Below are 25,034 nucleotides of genomic sequence, written 5' to 3' on the forward strand. Positions count from 1 at the left end.
ATACAACTATTTCCGGCTGGTCCACTGGCCTATTAAAATGGATTTTCAGTGACAGACATTTGCAGCTTCTCAGCTGAAATCTCAAAGGGATTCTAAAGAAGTGCTCATTCATATCAGTCTTCTGTAGTAGTCCAGGTTAGCCCTAAACTATCACCTCAAAGTAGGTTGCCTTTACCTGACCCTCCTAAGGTGAGGCTTCTAGGCTTGCACGACCATGGCCGAGTCTACCTTTTCTTTCTCTCCACCACCTCCTACTGTGTAGCTGGTCTCCCTCCTGAGCTCTTGCAAATATTAGGACTATGGCGTGCACTGTCACACCTGGCTGATGGCCACTGCTTCTTTCTCCCCCCGGAACACATTTCAGATTTGGGGCGTGGTGGGGAAGATGGCTGGAGAGGAGAAGCCTAAGAGCCGGAGCTGCGGGAGGACCTGAAGAAGAAGCAGAAAAACCTGTGAAAACTGAGACTGTTTCTTCCAGTGATGGAGGGGAAAGTTCCAGTCGCAGCGCTGAAAAGCGATCAGCTGAAGACGAAGCTACAGACCTCCCAACAAAGCCTACAAAGATGTCCAGGTTTGGATTTGCCATAGGTAGTCAGACACCAAGGAAAGCATCCGCCAAATCCATTAGACTCGGAGCAAGTAAGCCTAAGGAAAGTTCCAACTCTTGCTCCAAAAACTCTTTCAGTGAAGGTGAAGATAGTGAACCAGAAGAAATGCCTCCAGAAGCAAAGATGAGGATGAAGAATATTGGAAGGGACACACCAACATCAGCTGGACCAAACTCCTTTAATAAAGGAAAGCACGGCTTTTCCGATAACCAGAAACTGTGGGAGTGAAATATAAAATCTCATCTTGGAAACGTCCATGACCAAGACATTTAAGTGAAGCGTTCTGAGATTGGGGTGTGGGTGGGTGCAGGTAGAAGGAGCAGTCTCCTTTCTGTAAAGAATGGTATAAGACTAGCTTTGGAGCCGTTTCTCTTTCCTCCTTTTTTCTTTTCCTTTTATCTTTTTTTTAAAGATTGAGTGGTACACTAATAAATGAGAGTTTGCAATTAGAGGTAATTTATGTTTTATATACAGATTTCAAGACATTTGCTAATTTTGTAGTTTCACATGATTAGTTTCCAAGGGTTACAGATAATAAAGAAATCAGAAGTGATACCTTTCTAAGAATTGCATAGGTTTTTAGACACAACTATTAGCACATTAAGAGGGAAGCCAAAAGTTATTGCGTACTTCAAACTGAAAGCAGTTCCTCTTCTGACTTCTCCCCTCATCACCCGACTGTCTGGCTCCCTGGATCAGCCTTACCGAGAGGGAGTATTGGACTGAGAAGACAATGTTACTGGACTATTGACTGAAAGTAAATTAGATAGAATTAAAGTAAACCTTTTCCTATGGGCATTTCACGTGTTCTGGGCCATTGTCTGCTAGTGCTGCTTCGCTATCAGTGGTGCAGGCGCTTTCCTCTTTAAACATTTCTTTTTCATTAAAAATTCCCATATGAAGCATTGAGTATTATAACTGGCCCACTTTACTGGAGCTTGTCTCTGTTCAGGGTTCTTCAAAGGGCACTATTTGCTACCAAAGTAAGTCAGTATTTGGAAGGTGCTCCTCCTGGTTTCTATAAGCATTTCTACCAGAACCTGAGGCAAAGCTTAAGGAAGCCATTTCTTTTAAAGTACAAACACCACCAAAAATATCAGTGTATATACTGCTTTAAGTATTTGGCTGGCTTTTACTTTTTAAAGGGTTTAAATACCAAAAAAGGAAGAAGGTCTAACATTGTATGATGGCAGAGAAGGCAGCACACCTTCTGTGACTTTTGAAGTATTTAAGTTACTAACTTACTAGATCCGGTTTGAATTGAATTCACATTGGATTCTTATTTGTACAACTCCATGGCTTATTTTAAGTCTATACATATGCAAGTATATGCATACTTACATACACATACAGTGGTTTCAAAAACACATTTAGGGCTGGAGAGATGGTTAAGAGCACTGACTGCTCTTCCAGAGATCCTGAGTTCAAATCCCAGCAACCACATGGTGGCTCACAACCATCTGTAATGGGATCCGATGCCCTCTTCTGGTGTGTCTGACAGTGTACTCACATTAAATAAATAAATAAATCTTTTTTTTAAAAAAGCACATTTAGTGACTGAAACAGGACAGAAATGCTTCTTGAGACACATTTAGGGTGTTTGTTTTGTATTTTTGTACTGTATATGGGCTTTTTAAATGTGACATCTTTAATAGTCACAAACAAAAGAAATGATAAAACGTCCTTGAAAATTACAATGTTAAATTTGAGGGTAGCTTCAATGAGTTTCATGGGTGGTGATTATTCACCTAGGCAATTTTTTTTCTAGACAAGAACTAATACAAATGCTTTATTCGACAGTTGCAGGCCATGGGCTGGGTAGTGGATTTCCAGGGCCCAGCAGTAAGGTCAGGGCAACCTCCAAGCTTCTCTTTCTGACTCCAATACGGTGAGCACATCACCCTCTCAAACAGGGCCTTTGATGTTTCAAATGATAGAGAGGCTGGTGTCATCCATAAGTTCCACTCGCACCTGCGTTCACTGTCCCTATGAACTGGTCCTGCCCAGCACTTTGGTTACCCTAGCCAGTTTGATGAGTCGCACTCGACTTGTGTCCATGATGGCGGGGATCTGGCAGAGAGCACTTAGGCAATTTTTAATGTAATGACTTCCAAGAAGCAGCCTGCGATATTCCTAACACTCCGTTCACTTCATTTTAGTTTACTTAAGAAGCCCCAAGTAAAATGATGGAAAGTACATAGCACTATTAGTTAATAAATGGTTTAGGTATATCAAGATATAGACATTTAGCTTTCATGTCTGCAAACTGTCTAGTTGTCCATTTTACTGTTTGATGAAATAACACCTCTCCTGCATATTCTTTACTTGACTCAAATAACAAGTTAACCTGAGGTCAAGATGGAGAGAGACGACTGAGCTGAATGTCTTTACTAAAATTACAATAAATTTTGTCAAACTTGAAAAAAAGAGACAGCTGATTTGATAGGTTCACTGTAATCTCAATGACTGGGCTGCTCTGATGTAGATTCTGCCCTATCTTTTCTCTGTGGTTGAGGCTTTCTTTACTCTTTGTTCAATTTTGTTGCTTTTCTTTGTGAAATCTGAGTGTTGGAAGTGTTCTATTATAGTGGCTCTGGAAAGCAAACTCCTCTTCTTCAGGCATGAATGGATTTTGCTTATTTAAGGTTACAGCCATCTATTTGTGACTGTTCTAAACTGCATTTGCAGTCTATAGTCCTTGCTGTGTGTTGCTACTGACATTTTCAATTTAAAAACTTAATTAGATTTACAATTTGTATTTGTGTGTTGGTTGGTGTGATGTAAAAAAAAAAAAAAAAAAAAAAAAAACGGTTTTAGGGGCTCTGAGACTTTTCCAAAACACCCCATTCTTAGAATGTGAGACCTAAAGACACAGAAATGGTTAAAGTCAGACTCAGAGATTTTTCCAGTCATCCCAAGGCTATGAGATCCTGCCTGTGCCTGACAAATAAAAACAATGGCCCAGAGTGATTCTCAGAAAAACCACAGAATGTACTGACTGATAGCCACCTGGCCTTCTAGAAAGCCCTAGACTCATGCCATAGTTAACTCATGCTCTAATCACCCATGTCTGAGAAACAAAACAAGGACAAAACCCCTCAACGTTTTGAAATATATAAAAAAGGGTCTGAAAATGTAAAAACAAAGTTTTAGTGGACAGGGCAAGCTATACTGACCAAGCTGAGTTTAGACAAGACAAAAATGACTGCTTTGGGAACAGCTCTCCTACCCCTCCCTGTACTGAATTTCAAGGAGAATACAAATTGTCAACAACCTTACTGCCAAAGTTTCTTCCCCCTTCCTCTCCTCTTTCTGAAAATTATCATCCCCCTCACAAGAAAGTATAAAAGATGTATGCTTTTTGAGGATGAGCAACCTCATGTACATGGAATAAAAACCTCTTATTACAGCAGTCATTGTCTAATTGTGTTCTATGGGCCGAGCTCCTGAGCTAAGACTCCTGGGGTCTTACAATACTCATATACATGTAATTAAAAAAAAAAAGATGTTTCTATAATCAAAAGAGGCAACAAAGAGCCCATTGGTAAAATAAATAAATAAATAACTTTTAAAAAGCAAATTGTTAGCTATATTTTAGCTTTGTGTGTGTGAGAGAGAGAGACAATTTTTCTTGTAACCCAGGTTGGCCTTGAACTCAAGATTTTCCTACCTTCACCTCACAAGTGTTGGAATTACAAGGATGTGTGTGCTACAATGCCCTAGTTTGAGTACTGCTGAGGGTGGATGCCATTCTTAATCTTGATGTTTGTCTCACTATTTAAGTCAGGCTTGCCTTAAATAGGTGATCTAACTGCTTCTCCTGCCAGAGTCTCACGATCACAGGTGTGTACCCTATATATGGCTTAATAATCCTTTATCAGCAGTTATACAAAAGAGCCAGAAAAATTGCTAGGCTAAGGTTTATGCACTTGCTAACAACCCTTAGGCTGGAATTCACATGGTGGAAGGAGAGCGCTCACTCCCCAGAATTGTCCCGGGTCACATTCACAAGGACTCTCTTTTCACCCATAGAAAGCACACAGATAAATAAGTAAATTAAAAAAGGAAGGAAGGAAGGAAGGAAGGAAAGAAAGAAAAGAAAAATGTGAAAAAATATGCTTAAGTCACTTTGGGAAGTGGCAGTAGGGGATCAGAAGTTCAAAGTCATCCTTAGGTATATATAAATTTTTGAGTCTATCATGGGCTAAATAAAGACTTTGCCTCTAAATAAATAATTGAATAAATAAATGTCCTCCCTGTCCCAGGGTAGGGTTGGGGTGGAGAAAACAGCCCTCTGGGCTGAGAGTATGATTCTGTGGTTGGATGAGCATGTGAGAGCCCCTAAGTCTGATTTACAACTTCAAAACAAATCAATCCCCTGGAGGCCTGGAGTTGCATTTTATGAAAAAAGCAATGGGGCCTCCTGAAAATAGTAACCAGCTTCTCCATGTAGAAGGCAAGAGATTTACAATGGAATCTCTCCCTCTTGTCCCTGTTTTTTGTTTTGGGTTTTTAATTTATTTTTATTTTTCATTGGATTTTTAATTTATGTTTCCAATGTTATTGCCTTTCCTGGTTTTCCCTCTATAAACCCCTATCCCATTCCCCCTCCCCCTGCTTCTATAAGGGTGCTCCCTCACCCACCCATCTTCCCACCCACTCCTGCCTCCCTGCCCTGACATTCCCCTACACTGGGGCATCAAGCCTTGGCAGGACTTCTCTGTTTTTGGGTTTTGTAAAGACAGGTATTCTCTGTTTAGTCTTGAGCTGTCCTTGAACTCACTCTGTAGACCAGGCTGGCCTTGAATTCATGAGATGCACTTGCCTCTCCTCCTGAGTCCTGGGATTTCTTTCTTTTTTCTTTGTTTTTTTTTAAGATTTGTTTATTTCATGTATGTGAGTGCACTGTCGCTGTCTTCAAGACAGACTAGAAGACGGCATCAGATCCCATTACAGATGGTTGTGAACCACCATGTACGTGCTGGGAATTGAACTCAGGGCTTCAGGGCCTTTGGAAGAGCAGTCAGTGCTCTTAACTATGAGTCATCTCTTTAGCCCCTGAGTGCTGGGATCAAATGTGTGTGTTATCATAACTGTCCTCTGAGAGGTTCTATCCTGTATCTGACAGAAACAAATGCAGATATCCACAGCCAAACATAAGACAGAGGTCAGGAACTCTTATGGAAGATTGAAGGATTTGAGGGCCCTGAAAGAAACAAGAGAACCCCACAGGATGACCAACACAGTCAACTAATCCAGACCTTTGGGAGCTCTCCAAGATGAATCATCAACCAAAAAACATACATGGACTGGAATGAGGGCCCTGGCACATATGTAGCAGACATGCAGCTCAGTTTCCATGTGGGTCCCCTAACACTGGAGCGGAGGCTCTCCCTAAAGTTGTTGCCTGTCTGTGTAATGGGATCCGATGCCCTCTTCTGGTGTGTCTGGAGACAAGGACAGTGTACTCGCATAAAATAAATAGTTTTTTTTTTTAAAGCTGAGCAATGATAAAACACATCTTTTTATAGCTGTTTTTTTTTTTTAAGATTTATTTATTATATATAAAGCATTCTGCCCGCATGTATGGCTGCAGGCCAGAAGAGGGCACCAGATCTCATTATAGACAGTTGTGAGCCACCATGTGGTTACTGGGAATTGAGTCCTCAGACAGGCAACTAAATGAGATTGCCTTTGCAGTCAGGGGACTGACTACTGCATTCAGTAGTAGTGAAGTAGTGGAGAGGACTACTCTCTGTATTATAAAACATTATTTTGGAGACAGTTTCTAAAAACTAAACACCGTTTAATTCATTTATTTCATGTGTGTTTGTGTGTGTGTTTTGTAGTATAAGAAAGAGCATGCAAGCATGTAAATGCTACAGTATAGAACAGGTGTGATAAAGGAACCTGGGTCCTGTTCTCAGCTCCCATGGCAGGCAGCTCACAACTGCAAGTAATCTTCCAGATACACTTAAATATTTGAGTGTGGTGTGGACTGTTCAACACAAACACAGCAATGAATTCTTTTTAAAAAGATTTGTTTATTTCATGTATGTGAGTACACTGTAACTATCTTCAGACACACCAGAAGAGGGCATCAGACCCCATTACAGGTGGTAGTGAGCCACCATGTAGTTGCTGGGATTTGAACTCAGGACCTCTGGAAGAGCAGTCAGTGCTCTTCACCACTGAGTCATCTCTCCAGCCCAGCAATGTATTCTTAGAAAGAAAAGCTGGCATGTCAGATGTATATTTAGAAAAAGTTTTCTCTTCTTTTTCCTTCTTTTTCTTCCTTCCTTTCTTCCTTTCTTCCTTTCTTCTTTCCTTCCTTCCTCCCTTTCTTTCTTCTTTCTTTTCCTTGGCTGTCCTGAAATTTGCTCTGTAGACCAGGCCGGCCCCAAACTCATAGAGATCCACCTGCCTTTGCTTCCTGTTTTCTGGGATTAAAGGACTGCACCAGCACTGCCTGGTCCAAAATATTTTTAATGTATTTACTTTATGCATATGAGTCTTCAGGCACCAGAAGAAGGCATCAGATCTCATTACAGATGGTTGTGAACCACCATGTGGTTGCTGGGAATTGAACTCAGGACCTCTAGAAGAGCAGTCAGGGCTCTTAACTACTGAGACATCTCTCCAGCTCCCCAAATCTTTTTATTTATGTGGGTTTTTTAAAATAGTTTTTTAGATAGGCTTTCACTGTGAAGCCATGGCTAGCCTCAAACTCACATTCTCAAACTCGAACTCAGCCTGCCTGTTTCCCGAGTGCTACCATTAAAGGTGTGTACCATCACAACCCAGCTGAAATGTTTTATATTAAAAATACTTATGTTATTTTACTCATATGTGTAGGTTGTGATGTAAAAAAACAAAGTTTTTCAGGGCTCTGAGACTTTTCCAAAACACCCCATTCTTAGAATGTGAGACCCTAAAGACACAGAAATGGTTAAAGTCAGACTCAGAGATTTTTCCAGTCATCCCAAGGCTATGAGATCCTGCCTGTGCCTGACAAATAAAAACAATGGCCCAGAGTGATTCTCAGAAAAACCACAGAATATACTGACTGATAGCCACCTGGTCCTCTAGAAAGCCCTAGGTAGGGTCCTGACTTAAGTCATACTTAACTCATGCATAATCACCCATTTCTGAGAAACAAAACAAGGACAAAACCCCTCAACATTTTGAAATATATAAACAAGGGTCTGAAAATGTAAAAATAGTTTTAGTGGACAGGGCAAGCTGAGTTAAGACAAAACAAAAATGACTGCTTTAGGAACAGCTCCCCTACCCCTCCCTGTACTGAATTCCAAGGAGAATTCAAATTGTCAACAACCTTACTGCCAAAGATTCTCCCCCTTTTCTCTTCCCTTCCTCTCCTCTTTCTGAAAATTATACTGCTGACCAATGGTAAAATAGTAGTTCACCCCCCTCACAAAAAAGTATAAAAGATGTGTACTTTTTGAGTTCGGGGTTGACTCTCCCTGCGAGGATGAGCAACCCATGTACATGGAATAAAAACCTCTTGTTATTACAGGTCTATCGTCTAATTGTGTTCTGTGGGTCGTGCTGCTGAGCTAAGACTCCTTGGGGGTCTTACAACAGTTGATGTCAAGGCGATACATGATTGTACAGTAGAGAGTGGGGCAGAAAAGGTCCTTTGGTAAGGCAGGAGAAGAAAGTGGGAGATTCAAGATGGAGGCGGCAGAGAAGAATGGTTCAGATCAAGGTGAACTACATTGGTTTTATCTTGTCTAGGTGGGCGGTTTATATCTTTATTAATTGGCAGTGAATTTATTGTTCAGATGTATTGGGGATTGAGAATTTAACATATAAATCTGTTTGGTAAGTTATTGATTGTTGAGTCATATTTTACCGGACTGTGGAGGACAGTGTGTGAGACCAGTGGCTGAGAGGCAGCTGGAGCGTGGAGTTCCAGCTCTGTTGCTCAGGAGAGCTGAGGGCGCGTGAGGCCGGCGGGACGAGATGTGTGGGTACCAGTCTTGGTAACTAACCGCCCAGGGAATTGCGCTTGGCTCTGCACTGGAGCAGCTCCCCAGAGTGAGAGCTTCAGCGATAGCAACAGAACCCTTTTTTAAAAATTATTTATTTTTACTTCAACACATATGAGTGTTTTGCCTGCATGTATGTCTGTGCACTGTGTGTGGGCCTCATGTCTGCAGAGGTCACATGACACTGACTCCTGAAACTGGAGTTTGTGCTTGTGGATTTGTGAGTTTGTGGCTATGAGCCGACATGTGGTCGTAGGAAATGAATCTGGGTCCTCTGCCAAAGGAGCCACAAAACCTTCCACCTACAATTTGTCCTGCCTGTAGAAGCGCTAGGGTAAAAGTGACTATGAAAGTGTGTGAGTGACTAACAATGACTGATCTGACTTGAGACTCATGCCACAAGAGGAAGCCCATGCCTGAAAGTGCCTGGATGACCACGCCCCAGAGACTGGAAAGCTCAGAGACCTAGGATAGAACCAAACACAACCAGAAAATAAAAGTCAGTAAAATGATTTCAGTGATATTCTGCTATACTCGTAGACCAAAGCCAGCATAATCATCATCAGAGAGGATTTGTCCAGCAGCTGTTAATGGATGCAGAGACTCATAGCAAAGCTCAGGGAATCCTTTGGAAGGATTGTCGGAGCCAGAGGGGGTCGAGAACACCATAAAAAAACAGCCCACAGAATCAACTGGGGCTCATAGGTGCTCACAGAGACTGAATCGACAATCAGTGAGCCGGTATGAATCTGAGCTAGGTCCTCTCCATGTATGTTATGGTTGTGTGACTTGGTGTTCTTATGGGACTCCTAACTCTTATGGCAGTAAGACTGTCTCTGACTCTTTTTGCCTGCTCCTGGGATCCTTTTCCTCTTACTGGGTTGTCTGTCCAGCCATGCTATGAGGGGATATGACTGATCTTGTAACTTGTTATGCTGCGTTTGGTTGACATCCCTGGAAGGCCTGCTCTTTTCTGAAGGGAAAGTGGAAGTGGGGGGGGGGAGGAAGGACTGGGAAGAGAATAGGGAGGGAAAACTGCAATCAGGATGTAATATATGAGAGAAGAATTTAAAAAGAAAGAATAAAGAGCAGGGAAAAATAAACAAGTCCTTTCTAAAACAAGAATTTGGAGAGAGAAGAGAAAGTAACTTTCCTCTTGTCTCCAAATCACACAGCTCTCCAGGAAACAAGTCATGTTTTCATCTTCCTGCAGATTATATCAGCATGCATAGATACAAGCAAGTGTTCATAATCTTTGTTTTCTCTTGCACAAATGATAATCCACATTGTTTTCAGTCTCAAGGCATTTATTCATTTATTTTGAGATAGGGCCTTATTGTGTAGCCTAGGCTAGCCCAAATTAATTGTATAATCCAAGCTGGCTTCAAGATCCCAGTGATCTCCTGCTTCGTCTCCCAAGAGCTCAGAACATTTTTTAAAGATTTATTTATTTTATTTCATATATGTGAGTACACTGTTGCTCTCTTAAGACACACCATAAGAGGGTATTGGGTTCTGTTACAGATGGTTGTAAGCCACCATGTGGTTGTTGGAAATTGAACTCAGGACCTCTGTAAGAGCAGTCAGTGCTCAGAACAGCTGAGCCATCCCTCCAGCCCCAGAACATTTTCTTTTACTGTATTTTTTATAGAGTCTAACATGTCCCAGGCTGGCCTTCAACTTTCTCGGTGGCCAACAATGACTTTGAACTTTTAATCTTCTGTGTCTACCTCCAGAGCACTGAGATTAGCAGTATGTTGCAGCACAGGTGGTGACTGGGACTAGAACATGGAGTTTGTGCCTGCTGTGCAGACACTCTATTAAGGGACACCTCTATACTATTTGTTTCTAGTTTTATTTTTACAAGTGCTGGGTTTCCAAGTATGGGTTTACACTATAACTACCTTCCTTCCTCCCTCTGGTCCTTCATCCCTTCTTCCTTCCTTTTCCCTCTATCCCTCCCTTCCTGTCCTTCCTGGTTTTCTTCTCTTTCTCCTTCTCTCCCTTTCTTTTTCTGGATTTTTGAGACAAGGTGTCTTGTACCCCTCATGGGCTTCACACTTACTATGTAGCAAAGAGTAGCCTTCAACTTCTGATCTCCTTTCGCAGCCTCATGAGTACTGGGATTATATGCAAGAGACATATTGCTTTGTTATTTCTTTTGTTGTTTTTTATATTTTTATTATATTCCTATTTAGTGTGTATGTGTGTCGTATGTAAGTGTTCATGCGTACACTCTACAATGCTTATAAGGGAATCTAGTCTCTTCTTCCACCATGTGGGTCCCAGGAATTGAATCCATGTGGTCAGGCTTGCCAGAAAGCACGTTTATCCACTAAGCCATCCAGACAGCCCAGACTGTTTCTTGTTGCATTCTTGTGTATTCTGGGCAGTCTACCACTAGGGTGTGTACCCAGCCTTTCTTTAGACCTTTTAGCTATTCTAGGTGTTCATTTCTTTTGGGTTCTATCCTATTTTTTTCTTCACACCACTACTTCTTGCATGATCCTTTGGAATCCACCCTTAATTGTCTTTTTCTGCATTCTTCTTTGGTCAGGGAACATAGGGTACAGGGAATATTGTGGTCTAACTATATATTTTGTTTTGTTTTTGAGACAGGGTCTCTCTATGTAGCTATGGCTGTCCTAGAACTCACCAGGATGGCCTTAAATTCACAGAGATCTGCCTGGCTCTGTCTTCCGAGTATTGAGATTAAAGGCTTGTGCTACCATGCATGGCTGGAAGTCTTTCTCTTATTCCTGAAACCCAGTTACAAATTTGCTACCATTTAAACTTAGGATAGCCTATGATCCCAGCACTAAGAACATAGAACCAGGCAGCTTTCTGTAGACCAACCTGGTATATATAGTGAGTTTTAGGAAAGCCAGGGTTACATAGACCCTATTGGACAGATGGATACATAGATGGATAGATAGATGATAGATAGATAGATAGATAGATAGATAGATAGATAGATCTGCATATGGTGGTGCAGGCCTGTAATCTCAGTTACTCAAAGCTTAGGGTGGCCTTGAATATAACTGGACATTAGATGTTGATTTAGAGATTGTCTAAATGGCTTTCCTAAGCCAGGTGCTGTGGTACATGTCTGTAATGTAACACTCCAAAGGGCTCTGAGTTCAGTGCTCTTAACCGCTGAGCCATCTCTCCAGCCCCAGTGGTACACATCTTTAATCCCAGCACTAAGGAACCAGAAGAAGTGGATCTCTGAGTTTCAGGCCAGTCTGGTCTAAATAGTGAGTTCCAGGCCAGCCAGGGCTATGTAGTAATCTTTAATATATCAAAAACAGAGCAGTTAAACAGCACTGACTGCTCTTCCAGAGGTCCTGAGTTCAAATCCCAGCAACCACATGGTGGCTCACAACCATCTGTAATGGGATCTGATGCCCTCTTCTGGTGTGTCTGAAGACAGCTACAGTGTACTCATACATAAAATAAATAAATCAGTATTTAAAAAGAGCAACAACAACAAAATGAGGACCTGAAGGGCTGGGTGTATTTGTGCACAATGTTATTTCCAGCACTCAGGCTACAGAGTCAGGGAAATCTGTGTATTCTAGGCCAGCCAAGGCTGCATAGTAAGACCCTGTCTAGGAAAAAAAATAAAAAAGAAATGAGCCCCTTCTACACACACACACACACAGGGTGGGAGGTGGGGAGCTGGAGAGATAGCTTAGTGGTTAGGACAGCGGCCTGCTATTCCAAAAGATCTAAATTCAATTCCCAGAACTTACATAGTGAGTTAAAACAAGTGGTAACTCCAGTTCTGGGGACTCTGATATTCTTTTATGGCCTCCCAGCCACTGAATGAATATACTGCATAGACATACATGCAGGTAATACACACCTACACATAAAATAATTAAATGAAAAACCAACCCAAAAATAATAAAAATGAAATAAACATATTAAAGGGAAACTGAGAATGGTGGTATGTATCTGTAATTTTAGCATTTGGGAGGCAGAAAGAAGAGGATCAACGCAAGTTCAAAACCACCCTGACGTACACTGCAAATTCTAGGCTAGCCAAAACAACATAAGATTCAACAACAAAGGGGCTGGAGAGATGGCTCAGTGGTTAAGAGCACTGACTGCTCTTCCAGAGGTTCTGAATTCAATTCCCAGCAACCACATGGTGGCTCACAACCATCTGTAATGAGATCAGATGTCCTCTTCTGGTGTGTCTGAAGACAGCTACGGTGTATTCACATAAAATAAATAAACAAATATTTTTTAAAAAGTGATAGTGACAGGTGGCTAGATATCCACAGAATAGCTAAAGTGAATATCACTGGCAATGCTAAATAATGGGGACAATTTGGAGGCACTGGGATTTTTCATGTCAGAGTGTGAAACAATAGCCTTATAATGTTAAAATAGGTAAATGGAAACCTACCCAATGACTGCTGTTAAAAATAAATGCAAGCACACATAAAACAGGACACACATTTATAGCAACTTTATAATAACTGAAACAGAAACAAGTTTCTATTGTGACTGATGACTACCAGGCCACTAAAAGGAATGAAATATTGATTTCCCAATACATTGTGTAAGTCTCATAAACATAATGAGGAAAATTAGTAAATAAGGCCCTGGAGAGGTGGCTCAATGGTTAAGAGTGCATAAAGCTCTTGCAGATTGTCCAGGTTAAATTCCCTGCACCCATACTGGGCAGTTCACAACTCCAGCTCTATTAGATGCCTTATTCCGGCATGCACAGCCACCACACACCAATGGCATACACTCCCACAGACATGCACACATGCACATAAGACTAAATTAAGTATTTTTAAAAAGTAAACAAAAATAAAAGTAAATCAACCAAAAATTCAAAACCATAAATTAAAGGAAAAATAATCAAAATGAAGAAAAAATAAAACATAAAAGAAGGGACTGGAGAGATGGCTCTGCAGATAAGAGCCAAGCTCAATTTCCAGACCAATATCAGGTGGCTCACAACCATCTGTAATGGGATCTGATACCCTCTTCTGCTGTGTCTGAGGACAGCTACAGTGTACTTATGTACATAAAAAAAGAAAGAAGTACACAAAATACTCATGTACACTGTAATATGGATCTTAAACTAGCCATGAACAATGACATATTCTTGTGAGACTATCCCTGGGAGCTGGAAATTAATATCTGACTCTACAGATGATTTTTAGTCAAAAGGCCAAGATAAGCCCATAACGGACTCTGCACTGGGATGGCACTAATAGATCTAAGAATGGCATATACACGTGAATCTTCAATAGTACATCTGTGGGGCTGGAAATATAACTTTCTGATAGAGTCCTTAACTAGCATTGTAAGGCCCTTCATTCAGTCCCAATGCCAAAGTTAAGTTTATTATAAAGTTGCTTACAGAGGGAAAGACAATTGTGGACAGTTGCATTTTCACAAAGTTGCCAACCTGCCTCCCAAGCTCCTATGGTAGCTCTAAGGCTATTGCGGAATAATACACTTGAGTTTAGACCACCACGTAGTGTTTTAGCAGCAGTGGTAACTTCAGATTTGAATTGGACTCTGGAAACATTATCTTTATATACACCCCATTTTTGTTCTCATGGAGAACTTCTCTGGATTCAGAAATCACTGTCAAGCTGTGAGCAATTTTACTGAAATCTGTCATGTACAATAGCCACCTGGTGGCTTGTGTCAACATGGAGTTACTTGTTGGGTGTGGTGGCACATGCCTTTGATTTCCAGCACTCCAGAGGCAGAGGCAGAGGCAGTTGGATCTCTGAGTTCAAGGTCAGCCTGACCTACAGAGCCAGTTCCAACATAGAGCTACTCAGAGAAACCCTGTTTCAAAAAACCAAAAACAAAAACAAACAAAAACCAAAATCAAGATGGAGTTACTCTAAGTAGAACCAGAAGACCAGTCTCACTGCATGTATGACCCAATTTAAATGTCCAGAAAGACACATAGGAACCATAAATAATTGCCTGCACATGGAGGTAGAAACATGGAGCGACTAAAAATAGGCACTTTTGGATGGTGATGAAAATGTTCTAAAATTCGATTTTTTAATATTTATTTATGAATTATATATAAGTACACTGTATATATAATATATATTATTATTATATATCTCTTCAGACACACTAGAGGGGAGCATCAGATCTCATTACAGATAGTTGTGAGCCACCATGTGGTTGCTGGGAATTGAACTCAGGTCCTCTGGAAGAGCAGTCAGTGCTCTTAACTGCTGAGCCATCTCTCCAGCCCCTAAATTTTGATTTAAAATTTTTATTCTTATTTTATGTGTGTTTTGATTTCATGTATGTATATGCACCATTTGCATGCCTGTTGTCCAGGGAGATCAGAAAAAAAGGCATTGGATACCCTGAGACCAGAGTTATGGACAGTTGCAAGCCAACATGTAGGTACTGTGAATGGAGCCTGAGTCTTCTGCAAAAACAATGAATGCTCTTACCTGCTGAGCCATATCTGCAGCCTCATAAACTTTATTATTGTTTTTGAGACAAGGTTTCTATGTAGCTCTGGCTTCTCTGGAACTCATTATGGAATCTGTTGTAAGACCCCAGGAGTCTTAGCTCAGGAGTACTACCCACAGAACACAATTAGACGATAGACCTGTAATAACAAGAGGTTTTTATTCCATGTACATGGGTTGCTCATCCTCGCAGGGAGAGTCAACCCCAAACTCAAAAAGCGAACATCTTTTATACTTTCTTGTGAGGGGGGTGAACTACTATTTTACCATTGGTCAGCAGTATAATTTTCAGAAAGAGGAGAGGAAGGGGGAGGAAAGGGGGAGAAACTTTGGCAGTAAGGTTGTTGACAATTTGAATTCTCCTTGGAATTCCGTACAGGGAGGGGTAGGGGGGCTGTTCCTAAAGCAGTCATTTTTGTTTTGTCTTAACTCAGCTTGCCCTGTCCACTAAAACTATTTTTACATTTTCAGACCCTTGTTTATATATTTCAAAACGTTGAGGGGTTTTGTCCTTGTTTTGTTTCTCAGAAATGGGTGATTATGCATGAGTTAAGTATGACTTAAGTCAGGACCCTACCTAGGGCTTTCTAGAGGACCAGGTGGCTATCAGTCAGTATATTCTGTGGTTTTTCTGAGAATCACTCTGGGCCATTGTTTTTATTTGTCAGGCACAGGCGGAATCTCATAGCCTTGGGATGACTGGAAAATCTCTGAGTCTGACTTTAACCATTTCTGTCTTTAGGGTCTCACATTCTAAGAATGGGGTGTTTTGGAAAAGTCTCAGATCCCCCCAAAACCTTGTTTTTCTTTTTTACATTAAATCCAGGATGGCCTCAGACTTGGAGAGAATACCTGTTTCTACCTGTGAAGTGCTGAGGTTAAAGGCATGCTCTACCACACACAGATAAACTATTTTTTTAAGATTATTTTTCCTTGGAAATTTCATACATGACCCATGCATCTATATCACAGGGGTATCTTCCTCTGCTCCTTTTAATTATCCCTGAAAATTGCATGCTCTATTCTTTATTATTGTTTTACACAAGACACACACACACACACATGTGCGCACGCACACACATAACTTACATACCGAGTTTATTTACTAATTTATTTGAGTTTTGGGGGCATGGTGGTTGAGTCAGATTCTCAATATGTAGCCTTGGTTGGCCTGAAACTCACTTTGTAAACCAGGCAGGCCTTGATCTACCCATGTCTGCCTATGCCTCCCAAGGACTACTATTAAAGGTGTGTACCACCATGGCTAATGGTACAATAATTCTTTAAAGTACAGTGTCTACCCTAAGAATACTTAAGCAGTCAGTAAAAATAGCAAAGAATTGAAGCTTGAGAAGGAGAAGATTCAGTGGGGGAAGTGCTTACCATGTGTGAAACCCTGGGTTCTAGTGCCAGGAACACAAACAGGGTTCCCAGTGCAGAGTTGGGTATTGGCTCTTCTTGGCTATTTTTTTTAATATAAGATTTATTTATTAGTCCAGAGCAAGCAAGCAAGCTAGAGGCTGTTGGACGGCTGGAGCAGAGCAATGCTTAACAAAGGAACTTGTTTCTTCAAGCTCTTCAGGCAGTGATTCTGACAGCGAAGTTGAAAAAAAGTTAAAGAGGAAAAAGCAAGTTGTTTCAGAGAAACCTGTGAAGAAGCAAAAGCCTGGCGAGACTTCTAGAGCTTGGGCATCCTCCAACCAGAGCAGCAGCAGCAGAGATGATAACATGTTCCAGACTGGAAAGATGAGATATGTCGGTGTTCGGAACTTTAAAGGAAAAATTCTAATTGATATTAGAGAATATTGGATGGACTCAGAAGGTGAAATGAAACCAGGGAGAAAAGGTATGTCTTTAAACATGGAACAGCCAGCTGAAGGAACAGATCTCCGACATAGATGATGCAGTGAGAAAGCTGTAAACTCTGAGCCATAGCAAACCTGTACTGTTGTAGCTGTTTTAATCTGTCTCTTTACATGGGCTTTTTTTCCCTAAATGTTGTTTTCCAAGCTGTTGTATATTTGGATTGCAGAGCAATTTGTAAGACAAATACTTTTTTTAAACATGCATTATTAAAATATTCTAAGTGAAGTTAATTGTCAACTTTATTAAAGAGGATTGCTTAGTGCCCCCTACCTAGTGTGAAATAAAGTCAGATTTATTTATTTTATGTATATGAGTACACTGTAGCTGTCTTTAGACACACCAGAAGAGGGCATCAGATCCCATTACCGATGGCTGTGAGCCACTGTGTGGTTGCTGGGAATTGAACTCAGAACCTTTGAAAGAGCAGTCAGTGCTCTTAACAAGTGAGCCCAGCCCTGCTTTCTTCTTTACATTTCCCTCTACATACCTTTAAGACAAATATTTATCAGCATGTGCCAACTACTGGTTCTTGTGTTACCACCATAGACTTGGTGATAGGAAATTATCAATCCTTAGAAAGCCTATCTATGTTCTAAGTGTTTTGTTTGGCCATTTCCAATCTCATTAGTATCTTACCCTAGGGACATATCACAAGTATCAGTCCCAAATAAACCAAAACAAAAAGAAAAAAAAAAGAAAACCCTGTCTGTCAGCCATTATCTGGCAGTTTTAGCCTGTCTTCCCAGGCTTCTGTTACTGTCCTTAGCTGTTCTGATTCTATAAAGGTGGCCTTGCTTGCTTCCATTCTCAGTGACTTCCTTACTTATTCTCTGAATGCTTCTCAATTGTTCTAGCTTTAAATTTTAGTGTGTATGGGGTTGGAGAGATGGCTCAGCAGTTAATAACACTGAATGCTCCCAGCAACCACATGGTGGCTCACAACAATCTGTAATGGGATCTGATGCCATCTGAAGAGAACAACAGTATACTCATATACGTAAAAGAAATCTTTAAAAATAGTGCGTATACATTTAGAATATTTATTTTTTTAATTGTCTGTGTAGGGGTATATATGCAATGAGTTTAGGTGCTCTGAGAGACCACAGATGCTGGGTCCCCTGGAGGCAGAGTTACGGATGGTTGTGAACCACCTATTGTGGGTGCTGGGAAGAGAACTCAGGACTTCCGGGAAAACTTACAGATTACAGATGTATCATGTCTGGTTTCTTCCCTTGGGTATGAATAGAATTTTATACTAAGTGTAGGGGGAGAAGCGAATTCTAAAATCTGGTTCCCTAATTGGTTCTTGATTGTGTCAATAAAAATAGTGGCAGCCATTTACTGGGCGAAGGGAAAGGTGGGACTTCCGGGTCCCAGGAGGAAGAGGAGGGATGTAGGGCGAGAGGACGTCTTTCCGATCAAGCTTTTGGAAGGAGAGACTTACATGTAGCCTCCGCTACGGACGGGGTTCCTAGGAGGTTGGCGGGAGCAAGCTGTTAGCTGATGATTAGAGCAGAAGATTTTTCACCCAGCCATTGTGTGTGCATTTTCCATCAGCAGGGCTAAGGTGGGCAGGAGAAGAAAGAATGCAGCTGTAAGCAGCTGGGGCAGTTGTCAGCTTGGCAAAGCTAGCCAGGAGAAATGGGCAAATTGAAAGTGAGGCCAGAGGCAGCCAGTCTCGGAGCTAAACCGGGAGAGGTCAGCGCAGGCCACCCTCCAGGAATGAGGTGAAGGACCCTAGGGGCTTTCGCTAACCTTACACCCACCCACCTCAGGTCAAGGCTAGGTCAGGTTCCATTCTCACTTACAGGAACATTCTTGAGTAGAAAATTCTCAGAATGTACTGACTGATGCTTTCTAGCCAATAGATTTAAAGGTCAAAATGCTTAGCCAATAAGTTTGAACTATATAATCTTGCTGATGTAACCTGTGCCCCTAAAGAAAGTATAAAAACTGTTTGTAATGTAATAGCCATATGGGATCACCTCGAGGGACTGAGGGTCGACCTGATGTGCCAGAAAATAAACCTCTTGTTTTTGTATCGAATTCAGTTCTTGGGTCTTACTTGGGTTGGACGCGGGGGGGGGGGGGGGAGCTCTCCTGGTAGTTAAGACTCACTTTGAGTCTTATATTTGGCGTGTTGGCCTGGAAGCCAGATTCCCTATGAGGTTGCCAGGAATGGTGGTTGGAGAAACAGCTCAAGTTTGAGGTCAGGTACTGTAGTTGTCTGTATCCGTGTTGTCTGTCTTGCTTTTGGCTTGCAAGCATCTGTAAAGCTTAGAGGGTCTCTGGTGTGGTGCGGTCAGTTGGAGTGGGCAGATGTTCCTTAACTTCGTGACTAACCAAGGGGAGTCTGGAGGATGTTTCAGGCCCCTCAGGGAGTCGGAAGGACTTCACTCATTTTGGATCTTGTTAGACTCAATACTGATAGGAGCCAGCCAAGTTGCCTGATTACCTGGTTTCTACGCCTGTGGTGGGGTGAACTGTCTGTGTATTGAATGTCTTTCTCTGTAGTCTTGGACTTGAACTGACATTATTTTTGGACATGGGGCAGACTAAATCTACCCCATTAAATATCCTAGTTAACCACTGAAGGGAAGTTAGAGAAAGTGGAGAAGACTTGTCAGTAGTAGTAAAGAAGGGCAGGTTCTCTCTGCTCCAAATAGCTGGCCTTCAGAATAGGGTGGCAACCTGTCGGGACCTTTGATTTGCAGGTGATCAAAGCAGTAGAGGAAAGAGTCTTTAGGCCAGAATCCCTCAGGCACCCAGACCAGACCAAGTGCCCTATATAGTTAGCTGGAAGGATCTAGTGGAGCGCCCCCCCCCCCCATAAAAGACTTTTTGTCTCCAAGACCCTCACAGGTCCTGGCCATGAAGGAGAAGAACCGCATAGAAACCAATGAGTCTGTACTCACTCTGATACTGATAGATCCTCCACCCTTTTACCCCCCTACCATGGCTCTGGTTCCCATGGCCCCTCCTCAAGGATCTCCCTTGAGCCCTTGTCCAGCATCCCTTTACCCGTCTTTCCTCTGGCCCCAGCAAATGGGGGAGGGTGGAGAGGGACCCTTGGAACTGGGACTGGTCATGGGGACCTGGAGCAAAAGGGCTACTTCAACTGATACAACTGTGCCCCCCCCTCCGAGCCTATGGGCCCACAGATAAGGATTGCAATCAGGCCATGCAATAGTGGCCCTTTGGCTGACTTGTACAACTGGGAACCCTCCCCCCTCCTTTTTGGATAATAGCAATGGGCTGATTAATCTCTTTGAGACTGTTTTATTTATTTATCAGCCCACCTGGGATGGTATCTAACAACTCATGGAAGTGTTCTTCACGACCAAAAAGCGAGAAAGGATAATGCAGGAAGCCAGAAAGAATGTTCCCTCAGACATGGGGGCACCATTGATTGACCAGGCTGTCATCTGCAGCAGATTTCCCCTGACTAGACCTGGCACGAACTTTAATAAGGCAGAAGGTTAGGAGCACCTGGAGGACTATCACCAGGCTTTGTTGGCAGGTCTCAAGGGGGCTGCACGATGACCCACCCATTTGACCAAGGTATGTGAGGTTAGCAGGGACCAGACAAGTTACCCTCAGCCTTTCTAGAGCAGCTCATGGAGGTATTCTGCCAATATACACCCTATGACCCCAGTAGTGAGGAATACAAGTTACTGTGACTATGGCTTTTATAGATCAGGCTAGTAGAGATATCAGGAAAAGCTTCAGAGGGTAGAGGGACTACAGGATAAGTCATTGAGGGATGTAGTTTAGGTTGCTGAGAAAGTCTACCATAACAGGGAGACAGGAGGAGGAGCAGAGAAAGAGAAAGAAAGAAGATAAAAGGAAGATGAAAAGACAAAAGTGACAGGAAAGGAATTTACAGAGAATCTTGGCTACAGTAGTTAGGGAAAGCAGAGAAGAGAGTCCTCAACCAACAGAACCCAGAAAAACCCTTGAAAAGGACCAGTGCATGTATTGCAAGAAGGGCCACTGGACCCAAGAATGCCCCAATAAACAGAAGCTGGGAGTGGGAAATCCCAGGCCTTGGGAAAAGTGCCCCCAAACAGCAAAGGTGTTAGCCCTGGGAGAAGACAGTGAATAGGGAGCATGGGGCTTGGACTTTCTCCTGAACCCAGGGTAACTCAGAGTGGAGGGGAAACCCACTCAATTCTTGGTGGACACAGGGGCTCAGTACTCCGTCCTCCTCCAAGCCAGTGGCCCCGTTTCCAAGAAAAAATCTTGAGTCCAAGGAACCACTGGTGCCAAAATATGTTCATATACTACCTGAAGAACAGTGGACCTAGGGATGGGCCAGGTATCCCATTCATTTATGGTCATCCCAGACTGTCCCTGCCCTCTGTTGGGGCAAGACTTACTGTCCAAGATGGGGACTGAGATACACTTCTTGCCCAGTGGGCTGCAACTAACTGGTCTAAAAAGAGAGCTCATACACATGCTGACTACCAGACTAGATGATGAGTATGAATTATTGGAACCACCTGTACTCAGAACCAGGATTTGACTTGGTGGTTAGAAACATTCCTATCATCCTGGGTGGAAACAGTGGAGATGGGCAAAGCAAAATGTCATCCCCTCCATGGTGGTAGAACTCAAGGCGCAGGCTACCCAGTGTCTCTCAGACAATACCCTATGTCTCGGGAGGCATGAGAAGGAATTAAGCCACACATCACCAGGCTCCTCTAGCTTGGGGTATTATTGCACAAGTGCCGTTCAGCTTGGAACACACCGCTCCTGCCAGTTAAGATGCCAGGCATTAATGGATTATCTCCCAGTCCAGGACTTACGAGTGGTAAACTGTTGAGTGGCTGACATCTACTCTATTGTGCCTAGCTCCTATACTCTGTTAAGTTCTTTGTCACCTTCCAGAATTTGGTATAGTCTTAGACTTGAAAGATGCTTTCTTCTGCCTGTCCTTGGCACCCCAAAGTCAAGAATACTTCACTTTTGAATGGAAAGACCCAGAAGATGACGACATGGACTCGATTCTCCGCTGGTTGGGCTCAATCCAGCCACCTTGCTGCCTGATCCCAACCTTGAGCCACCACAGCACAATTGTCAAGAAATACTGGCAGAAGAGAGGAAATACTCTCCAACTGACCCCTGCTGGGAGCCCAGGCTACCTCATTTACAGATGGGAGCACTGTTCTCCATGAAGGTCAGAGATGAGCAAGTGCTGCTATGGTGGGCGGCACAAACGTCATCTGGGCTGAACCTCTACCCCGACATTTGGGCACAGAAAGCAGAGCTAATTTCTCTCACCAAACCCTTGGAACTTGGGGCTGCAAGGAAATTAACATCCTCACAGATAGCAGGTATGCCTTTGCCACAGCTCACATCCATGAGGATATATACCAAGAGAGATGACTATTCACATCAGAGGGAAAATAAAAAGCAAACAGGCAATCTTAGATCTTTTGGATGCCCTAATGAAGTCAGAAACTATATTAGTCCTTTCCCAGGACATCAGAAGGGAAGAGACTCAGTGGCCCAGGGCAATAACCAGGCAGGTCAAGTGGCTATGCAGGAGCCTATTCCAGTTATGGGCCTGCAAGAGACACCCATTGGGAAATGGGATTAGACTTAGAATAGACAACAGAAGAAAAGGCCCAAATTGCTAGCCACACACCAACTATTACTTAGAGGAGGAAAGATAATGGCACACTCAAAACTATACTCCCCAGAGAACAAACAAAAGACTCACTTGGCCAAATGCACAAATGGACTCATTTATGGGACAGGAAGCTCATCCAAGGAGTCAAGGGATCTAAGGTATATCTAATGGACCTTAGTTTTTAGCCAGAGACAGTAGAACAGTGTAAGGTATGTCAGCAAGTAAATGTTAATGTAGCTAAGAGCAAACAAGACAAGAGGCCTAGGGGAGAACAACCTGGGGTGTATCGGGAGGTTGATTTCACAGAAGTTAAGTCAGGAAAATATGGTTACAAATACCTCCAGTGTTTGTAGATACTTTCTCTGGATGGGTTGAGGCTTTTGCTACCAATCGAGAAACAGCTATCATGGTAGCCAAGAAGATATTTGAAGAACTCTTCCCGAGGTTTGGAGTGCCCAAGGTAATTGGATTGAATAATGGTCCTGCTTTTGTTTCTAAGGTAAGGCAGGGATTGGCAAAGATATTGGGGACTAATTGGAAGTTCCATTGTGCATACTGTCCCCAGTGCTCAGGGCAGGTAGAGAGAATAAACAGAACCCTAAAAGTGACTTAACTAAATTGTCCTTAGAGACTTGTGCTGACTGGGTGGTGCTCCTTCCCCTGGCCTTGTTTCGAGCCTGAAATGCCCCCTGCCATTTAAACCTGAGCCCTTTTGAGATTCTGTTTGGTACCCCAACTCCCTTGGTGTCCACTGGGCCCTCCCTGGAGGTGTCCCAGCTCACTGATAGGAACCTCTTCTTGATTCTCCAAGCCCTTCAGTCAATGCAACATGAGATTTGACCTAAACTGTCTGCCTTAATGCTCCAGAAATGCCAGAGACCCCTCACCACTTCTAGACTGGTGACCTGGTCTGCATCCAGAGGCATCAGGCACAGTCGCTGGAACCCCAGTGGAAGGGACCCTTCCTGGTGCTGTTAACCACTCCTACATATCTCAGGATGGATGGTATTGCAGCCTGGATACACTCATGCCATGTGAAACCTGCAGATGCCCCACTCCATGAGGATCCCCGCTGGTCAGTACAGAAGACGGACAATCCACTCAAGCTCAAGATAGCTCGGCCTGACCATGTCCGCCTGGTGGTACCTGTGGATTTTGATTTTTTTTTCTCCCATCCTATGTAGCCCTCATGTGCCCATTTGTCAAACCTGGACTGGGGTTTCCACTGGAGCTGGAGATGAGGTTGCCTTGCTGACCTCAAACCCCTCAATACCTGGTGGCCTAGCCTCACTTTCAACCTGTGCCAGCTGGTGGCAGGACTTGACTCATGGGACATCCCCATCCATGACAGGAGTGCTGGTGGAAGCAAACTGCCCATATGAGAGAAAGAGGGCTCTGGGCTGAAGTGGGGAGACAATAAGATGTGCACAGAGATATCGCTTGCGGGAGACCCCCATTTATGTTTGCCCCTGAGATGTAAGAAGTTGGGCAGAAATTCACCGATGTGGGGGTCCATGTCAATTTTTTTTGCACTGCCTGTGGATGCAAGACTACAGGATACACCTACTGGAACCCCTCCTCCTCTTGGGACTTGATCATGGTAAAAAGAAATTACATGATTGTGGGGCCCTAGCAGGGGTACAGAGGGTATTGGGACACTCCCTGCACAAATGCCACCTATAACCCAATAATAATCAGAGTCACTCGAAAAGGCAAAGAAGCAACAGGATGGCTAAAGGGAAAAACTTGGGGACTCAGGTTGTACAAATTGGGGTATGATGATGGCTAAGGTGAGAGAAGGGCTAGCCAATGGAAGAGGGAGAACAGAGTCAGAGCTGATTCAAGTGAGTCTTGGTTTAACTCCTCCTCTTGGCTAACTACCCTACCTCGTTAGGACCCCTAATTGTTCTCTTGCTATTGTTGACCTTCGGATCATGCATATTGAACAAGCTTATAGCGTTGGACAGGGAGTGAACTAGAGAGCTTAAACAGGGATTTCTACCTTTCCTTTTCTCTATCCTTTCTTCTTAGGTAGGAGAAAAGAGGGTGAAACAGAAAAAGGGGGATATAGCAATATCATAGAAATTAAAGGAGTAGACAAATAAGGATAAATTTACTCTTTTTTTTGGATAAATTTACTCTTAAACAAAACATTACATAGACATCTTACATTGGTAGAAATCTTTATAATTAATGCAAATTGAAGCTATAATTTTACATTGGTATGCAATTTATAGCTTGGTGCAGATTTAAGGTTTTTATTTGTGTGACTTTATTTTTTAAAGGTTTATTTACTTCATGTATGTGGGTACACTGTTGCTGTCCTCAGACAGACCAGAAGAGGGCATCAGATCCCCATTACAGATGTTTGTGAGCCAATATGTGGTTGCTGGGATTTGAACTCGGGACCTCTGAAAGAGCAGTCAGT

The 25,034-nt window shown here is 42.7% G+C and overlaps 3 pseudogenes across 3 annotated transcripts; 2 read left to right on the top strand and 1 right to left on the bottom strand.

Moving 5' to 3' along the window:
- Positions 1 to 385: 385 nt before the first annotated feature.
- LOC308414915 (PEST proteolytic signal-containing nuclear protein-like) lies at positions 386 to 881 on the top strand (annotated as a pseudogene). Its single transcript has one exon. The product of its transcript is annotated as a PEST proteolytic signal-containing nuclear protein-like (transcript).
- A 1,575-nt stretch (positions 882 to 2,456) lies between these two features.
- LOC308414916 (small ribosomal subunit protein eS28-like) lies at positions 2,457 to 2,666 on the bottom strand (annotated as a pseudogene). The gene has a single exon. The product of its transcript is annotated as a small ribosomal subunit protein eS28-like (transcript).
- Positions 2,667 to 12,471: 9,805 nt separating this feature from the next.
- LOC308414917 (activated RNA polymerase II transcriptional coactivator p15-like) lies at positions 12,472 to 17,026 on the top strand (annotated as a pseudogene). Its single transcript has 2 exons — positions 12,472 to 12,477; positions 16,600 to 17,026. The product of its transcript is annotated as an activated RNA polymerase II transcriptional coactivator p15-like (transcript).
- The last annotated feature ends 8,008 nt before the right edge of the window (positions 17,027 to 25,034 follow it).

This window comes from Micromys minutus, assembly GCF_963924665.1.
Source record: "Micromys minutus genome assembly, chromosome: X".
In the NCBI taxonomy this organism is placed as follows: domain Eukaryota; kingdom Metazoa; phylum Chordata; class Mammalia; order Rodentia; family Muridae; genus Micromys; species Micromys minutus.